Source organism: Haemaphysalis longicornis, unplaced genomic scaffold, assembly GCF_048455015.1.
Source record: "Haemaphysalis longicornis isolate Haplotype H1 unplaced genomic scaffold, Haemaphysalis longicornis Haplotype H1 scaffold_3, whole genome shotgun sequence".
NCBI classification, from domain to species: Eukaryota; Metazoa; Arthropoda; class Arachnida; order Ixodida; family Ixodidae; genus Haemaphysalis; species Haemaphysalis longicornis.
Genome location: NW_027526335.1, coordinates 220,290,893 through 220,298,263, shown reverse-complemented (window position 1 = coordinate 220,298,263; position 7,371 = coordinate 220,290,893). Strand labels below are relative to the sequence as shown.

At 47.5% G+C, this 7,371-nt stretch overlaps 1 long non-coding RNA gene across 2 annotated transcripts; it reads right to left on the bottom strand.

Annotated features, from left to right (window-relative positions):
• Positions 1-1,820: 1,820 nt before the first annotated feature.
• Positions 1,821-5,744, bottom strand: LOC144175989 (uncharacterized). 2 transcript variants are annotated; one of them, XR_013323743.1, is made up of 3 exons: positions 5,548-5,731; positions 3,839-3,892; positions 1,821-3,236 (listed from the first exon to the last, which is right to left on the bottom strand). It is a non-coding gene; the product is annotated as an uncharacterized LOC144175989 (long non-coding RNA). The 2 variants fall into 2 exon arrangements; XR_013323744.1 differs by having other exon boundaries at positions 1,823-3,236; positions 3,839-3,906; positions 5,548-5,744.
• Between the last annotated feature and the right edge of the window lie 1,627 nt (positions 5,745-7,371).

The following is a 7,371-nucleotide window of genomic DNA, read 5'->3' as shown; positions in this document are numbered from 1 at the left end:
GCCACGCCTCAAAGCATGCAAAGTGACAAAGCGTTACAGGAGTTCGTGCAGCAAGGAGATTTTTGAAGCGTACGCGATTCTGAAAATCAAGGCGAAGATTGCGTCAGTTCACCGTCAGTGTCCCTACTAAGCACCGAGATCGCGTATCGTAACGGGACTCTTGGGGGTGATTTTTAGTGTCCTTGGACTACCCCGGCCCTCACCTTGTTTGTTTATGTGCGAAGCGATTGCACATGCCTAGTGTAGGGTTCTTTGCCCCCCGTGTTGCGCTCAGTCTTTTGGCTGTGGTTTTGATTGTTTACCTTTGTTCTGTGCCCTAGGTTACCGCAGTTTCCTTCATGATGTGTTTTTCACTAAAATAAAAAATCACTTGCTAGTCTGCACCCTATGTGTCTATTTGTCTTCCCTTGTGTCCTTGTTTTATGTGCAGTTTTCTTTTTTGTACATTTATTAACTTTGATAAAGCTTCTCCCACCTTCAATTGGCCTTTGATTTTTTTCACTAGCGTACCAGTCAGCGGAGCGTCGCATGTGTGGAGTGAGTTAAAACAGAATACAGTCTACAAACTAACAAACTAAAGGCAGATATTTCCAGGCACAAACGGGTCATGGCTTAGTTTCAACTGAGCAAACAAATTAAGACGACCCGCTGGCGGCCAGAAGACTATACGCTGGACCGACTGACTCTGTCGGAGGGTCGGCGAGCTGCACAGTAGTGCAGCCAAACCATCTTGTTTTGATGTCACACAAAATGTCAGGAAATCAGCAAGAAGTATGCGGAGGAAGGCCGCATTTTTGAATTGATTATTTCTACCGAATAAATTCACGTAAATGCCGCGAGTGGTGAAAATATGGCCTAGAGACTCCAGACTACAATTCGCACTAGTATTCCTGCAATATTTACAAATCACTTCAGTGACGCTTAAAAAGGGGTATTAAAAAAGACGCACACACACATGCACAAGAGAAGATAACAAACAAACAAACCCTGAGTTCCTCAATGTTGTTCCAAATCAACCCGGCTGGCAGGCGAGGCGTGGGGATGACTCCTGGGGCATCCAGGTAGGAGCCGAGGACCTTGTGGACTTTGTCCCGCTCCCTGGCACAGCCCGGCAGCAACAGCAGCTGGTCCAGCAGCCGAAGATTCCGCCGTGCGGCCAGCAGCTCGCCTCCCTGTTGTTAAATCTGGCCACTCTCCATGGCCAGCAGGCAGGGCTGTCAGCCACCTCCAGGTGGTGTTTCTCTGCTTGGAGCCCACATGGGGCACAGGACGGCTGAGAGCTGCTGGAAGGGGAAGAAAACAACTAAGAGGAGCCCCAAAAGCAGCATCCTGGGCACACAGAAATGTTTAAACAAGTAAAATGCCTTCAGTACAGACGAGTTTCTGCCGCACAGACGTCTTTTAGCAGTGACTATGAAATGCCTCAGGACGAGCACCAAAAGAGTTCATGCGATGTGTACATACACCACATGAGCCAACAGATCATGAAGGAACTTGACTTTCATTTAAAAAACGACTATCGGGGTAGCATTCAATTCGGTAGGCTACAGAACTTTTCATGAAACCAGAATGAACGAAACACAGTCACTTAGTGGACAGTTTGATGTACACGAAAACAACATCCTGAAGCTAAAACGACTACATGGCAATAAAACACAATATGACTAGATTCCCTGAAAACACCTTTGAGCTTGTTTAAGTAAGCAGAAAATGTAACGAAACAAAACAGACACTTGTGCTAAACCCACATTTCTCTGGTAAATATGCATGAAAGTAGAACTATCGTGACAGGTCCAAAGTTGTTTTTTGTGCCATTTTGTCCAGTGCTGCCACCATTCTAGCTTTACCCTCAGGTAAAAGAGACTGCCCACTTTCGACATACCCGAAGCTCTTGGACCTCATGTCGAGGCTAATTAGATGCTCTGTATTCGCCACCATGTTATTTTTGTGGTCTCCACTTCTTGCTGGACCCTGTCTCGGTCATCATGACTAGGACCAGCCTTGGCTGGGTCAAGACACCACTGCTTAGCTGCCTGAGCTTTTCAGCCGCAATGCGCTCTTGGCAGTCTTTGCTCGATGTTTGTACTGCTCTCAAAACCTCTGGTGTCACATTGAAGCGACTTGCATCTCCGTCAAAGCGCTTGAAGAACGAAACAATGTGCCTGATGCCATGAACAGTTTGTATCGCACACTGAGCCCTTTCATTAAGGTGCCGGCAGTTCTTATTGAAGCCCATTTCCCCAACCGCTTTTCTATGTGGAATGCACAGCAATGCCTTCACTAGCCAAGCCAAGAGAGGGAATTTGGTTTTGTTGTTAGCCTCCTTCTCAAAACTCTGCTGCCAATACTCGTTAATTCGTGTAGACGGATCTGATCAACATGTTCAAGCTGGACGAGCATGTATTCATCCATCAAAGTCAATTCATCGGTTAGATCACTTGCAGCACCCTAAAATGAGCTCTAGAGGACTTTTCTTTCCTCAGCTGTGGGCTTAAGAAGCGCAGGCTCTGCAAAATGAAAGGCAGTCGTTGAAAGGCAGTCGTGCAGAAGGCACTCAGCACATTTTATGTAAAAACTTCCTTCCACTTCATTTTACGTAAAAGATGCCTTCAACGCCCGTGGCGTAAAGGACTCCTCCCACCAGAGCCAACACATTGCGGAAACCCGGCGAAACGAAGCTTCGGTACAAGATTGGCGCAGATTGCTTGAAATGAAGAAGGATGTAGCAGGATTTACCTTTCGGCACGGTTCAGCGCAGATATCACATCACTGGTTCGTTGCCCTTGAGCTCCCAGTGTCTGGGCTCCCACTGCGGCCGCAGCCAGGCGCCCCGATACAGCACTCCATGCACCACGAGTGAGCACAAGTCGCCCTCCGGATGCGCAGCAGGGCCACCCGGGAGTAGCATTGCAGGGCACAGCGCTGGGGTCAGGTCCAGGCTGACACCCACCAGCTCGGCTGTGGCTGAGGATACAGCACACTACAGCAGCGCCTGCCGGGTGACCTCCCCTAGCATGGCGCCTGCTGAGGCCGACGAGCCCTGTCGCATGCCGCACAGAGCCGCCCGAATAGGCCAGGGTGTGGCCCTTCAGGTCATCTCGGACGATGGCCCAGGCCAGCTGAGCTGCCCACAGTGGGGCCGTCCGTTGTTTGCTGCGCTTGCCCAGGATTTCCAGTTGCACCTCGGCCACCAGAGCAGGAGACCAACCAGGGCCCTCCCATCCAGAGGCCACCACCTGGGACATTTTATGATTACTGGACCAATAGGTGCAAATAGCAGTTCGGAAGGGGAAAACACGCATTTACCTTAGGAAATAGGATATAACGGTGTGATAAACATTGCTAAGCCACAAGTGACAAAGCTCTGAGGTTTGCAAGCCCGTCGAATTGCCCTGCAGCTGGCTAAACAGCAACCACTTCATCTCCCAGGTACGACGCTGAAATTGAAGCCTTTGTCATCTCCTGCCCTAACATCATTTTGACGCCACTTTAAGCCACTAAACTTAGGACAACCCAATGAACGTAGTTATAAATATTCCTAGGTGAAACCTGAAGACAAGAAAACTAGACACAAGGGCAGCTCTATGCAAAGCGGTAACATGAAGGGCAGTGAGCACAAATTGCACAGCTTCTCTCTCATTTAGTGCACACAAATTGCATACCACATCCTGCCAAAACCTGATGCACCCAGCATAACCGGTTAATTGCACTGTAAACACATCATGGGTCTGCAAGGAAAATTCCAATTGCAACATCAGCTATACACAAAAAGTGGTTACCTTCTGTAAATGAGAAACGTCCTAATTGACCCTGTGCAAGCGCGGCTTGGCCTACTCACACATGGACAGGTTGATCAGCGACACCTCCTTGGCAGCTTTGTTGACATCCAGGGCTTGAAAAGGCACCCTGAACGCACCGACCAGATGCCGGCAAAAATGCGAGATAATAAAGTGTACACAACTAAAGCACTGAGAATTAAAGCAGTCTGAAACTTAAGGTAAGCAAAACTTATCTCGAGGTAAACAAGGATGCAGAGGGGTTTTACTACTCTAACATGAAAATATCTACTGCACAAGGACAAAAAAGAAGTCAAAAGCTCATTCACCGGCCTTTGCCTGTGAATGAGCTTATCTTATTCAAAAATCTCAAACCTGCTACAGTGAAAGGCTTGGAATGAATAAAACTCTAGGGCAGTGCCTTGAACATGCACACAATATTTTGGGAAGGTCTGGTACTATTCATAACTCAAATGTGAGTTAGCAGATGAAAACTAAAATAGGTCAGACACTAGCAATACCATTGCAAACTTTCTCCATAAACACACGTTTGCAGCTAGATAATATGCCATTCTCCTTTTGTCATACTGTTTTATGTGACAGGAGACAACTAAAATGGAACAAGCAGTAAGGCAAATGTGCAGTCTATTAGCTTCATTTTTAGCTCAGACAGAAATTTACTAAATATGCCCATCATATCTCAAGACAACTGATCCCATCAACAATAAATGCAGCATGGAGATATGGTAACGGTCAGTGGCAATGCAAATTGTCTTAATTTGGCCCCACTCCAGCTTTATTTTTGGTCCAGATTACAAAATCGCACGACATGCATTTCATATGGGTTTTTGGAAACAGAGGGTGTATTAACTCCAACAATTTGTGTTCAGAACAACGACAATTCCTCCGTCATTTCCATTGTTTTCTTTGGAGTTATGAGTAGGATTATTGTATTGTTGAGTTTTAGTTTGCGGACGCACCATAATGCGCAACAACTGTCTAGTATTTGTAATGTCCATACGCTAAACTGTGCTCTTAAACGCACTGACCTATGTAGGATTTTATCACATCAAAGGGACCTTACAAACGATTTCTGATTCAGTCTCTGTAGTCACATGCGTTATCTACTGGCTATTTTCCGGAATCTGTGAGAAACATTGCGTACATGCGGACTTACTACAAACTTCTTGTTTTTTTTTTTGTTAGTGTCATCTTGGTAGCAGTGACAACAGACAATGAGTGGAGCCTGGAAGAAACGACAACTCCGTCTGGTCAACGTGCTCTCAGACGCTTTCTTTTACTATTATTTCTTCTCGGCCAGTGCGTCATATATAATCTGAGAATGTGAGCGAAAAACAAGAAAAACGGGGTTACAGCATGAAAGGCGCCAACTATAAAAAAAAAAAGTACAGTTGCTCCCCCCCATTTTGCCTTAATAGGGTATTTACATTGCACTCCATCGTTGTGCTGTGACATCACCAAAATTTATGAAAGTTTTGGGCATCACTAGTCCATAAAGGCTCAGCGCGAGCTCGGCTGATAGCCTGTGCATTCGTTGCACTGCTTGTACCATTTCAACAGTTTTCTTTAACGAGAAAGGTAATGCCAAAAGTTTGCAAGCCCAAGCGTGTACTTCTTCACAAATTGTGGTGCTGGGCACCGGCGTGTGCTGCGCACAGAATTCGCCAAACTACGGTACTGTGCAGTGATAGCTCATTAACGACGACCGCAAGAAACTCTGCTACTACTTATCACGCTAGTAGCTACTCACCTTTGTTCGTGCAGAGTCGTTTCCGGACGCTTGGGGAACCGTGGCAGTCTTCACGCATACAAAGGCTTGAGCAAGGTATTTTGGAGATGCATTTAAAACACCATTTACCTATTTATCTCTCAAAAGCATTTTTTTTTTGCGCGAACAACCTTACAAACGCAAGAGCAACTCTTAGGAACGACCAAGGCGTTGGAAAAACGACAAACGCGACCAACGGTTGTTGTGTTTGAATTGAAGCGACAGAGGAACCCCTGGTGGTGCTGAAAACTACTACCACAAATGCATAAACTAAAAAGTAAAATATTTTCGCTTAATAAAAAGCAAAAAACGTTTTATAAGCCAAGTTTTTTTTAAATGCAACAAATTACTCCTTTATTGCAATGTTTAACGGCTTTTTATCTTTTTTTTTTGAGTGAGCACTCCGCGCGCGCTTTTTGAAGTTTGCAGTGGTTCGGTTCTACAATTTTGGATTGAATCAATTGGAGTTGCGCCTGTCAAAATGCTTCTTTAAGTCTTCGGTACTTTGCCCATGCGTTATCGGGCACTCTGCCTATCTTCGGCACCGTGTGGAGCAAGGAAGCAACGAGTTATTTTCCAGAAAGGTGGAATAGGGTCGTCTGCTTCGCTGAACGCTAGCGAGCCTTTTTGGTAGAAAATAACTTTCGCTATCCCAAATGTTCCCAGTTGGGTGCATAGCTGTTCATTTTTTCAGCTCCGGAAGATGCTGCTTGATGTGTGCAATGTGAACGCCAGCCTAGGCCATAATTACTAGCTAATCACTAGCCGCACCTTTAGTGCTATTACGCCGACGCAGCGCAGCTCCAGCCCAAGCGAGGTCTGGGACGCGCTCGTTAGTGCGCGTGGTTCAACCCAACGTTACTAGATTAGTAGCGTTGGTTCAACCAGGTTCAACTCCACAGTTGCACAAAACATTGCAGTCCGATTCGCCTCGCCATGCCTCTTCAATGCTCCAGCCTTCACGCCAGCCCTCACATCTTGCGCAGTCGATGCCCGAGCCTCTCTGCAACCACGCAGCCACGCAAGTACGCCAACGCTGTAACTAAGCCGGCCTTCGCCGTTGGACCAGTGCGCCATTTTGTCTTCCTCGCCCAAGCGTTTTTCACCGTTCACTCGCTTGCGTCCTTATGCGCGTCTGCGCTTGCTTGCTGGCGGACGCTCCAGCAAGATTGTGTTTTGTGTGTGACCGCCTGCGTGTATCCGGCTCGGCGGCATATCATTCCGGGCATTGTGTGGGAGCGGCTCGTCTCAGTGACAATGTCGCGCCTATTCATCGACCTCATACGGAAAGAATTGGCACGGCGACAGCTGGACACTGCCGGTTTCAAAGAAGAGATAATTCGGCGACTGGAAGCCGACATTCGGCAGCAGCATGAAGCTAGCCCCCCCGGTTGAACCGAAGGCTTCTGCCTCGTCCGCCGCGGTGCCTTTGACGCTCCAGCCACGGTACTTAACCTTGCCAGACACAGTGCCAAAGACTGCCTGCAACATGATCCGTTGGTTTTGCCAGAGCAGCCGCCATGGCAAGTGTTAGTAGCCCAAACATTGCCCTCACGAAGTGCCCCTGTCGCATGACACCGTCGCATCCGACGCGGTGTTCGCGCGCCATCATCCCAATATTCCATCGTCCCGCTTCGCAGCCAGCCCACTCCCAGCCAGCACGCAGTTATAAAAGGTACATTGGCCGAACACAGAGCTGTTTTTGCTTGCCACAGCGATGATCTTGACCATATCATTGATATGAAGCTCCGTGTTTACCTGCTAGCGTGTTGCCCTACAGTCGGCGCTCATACCGGTACGATGGTG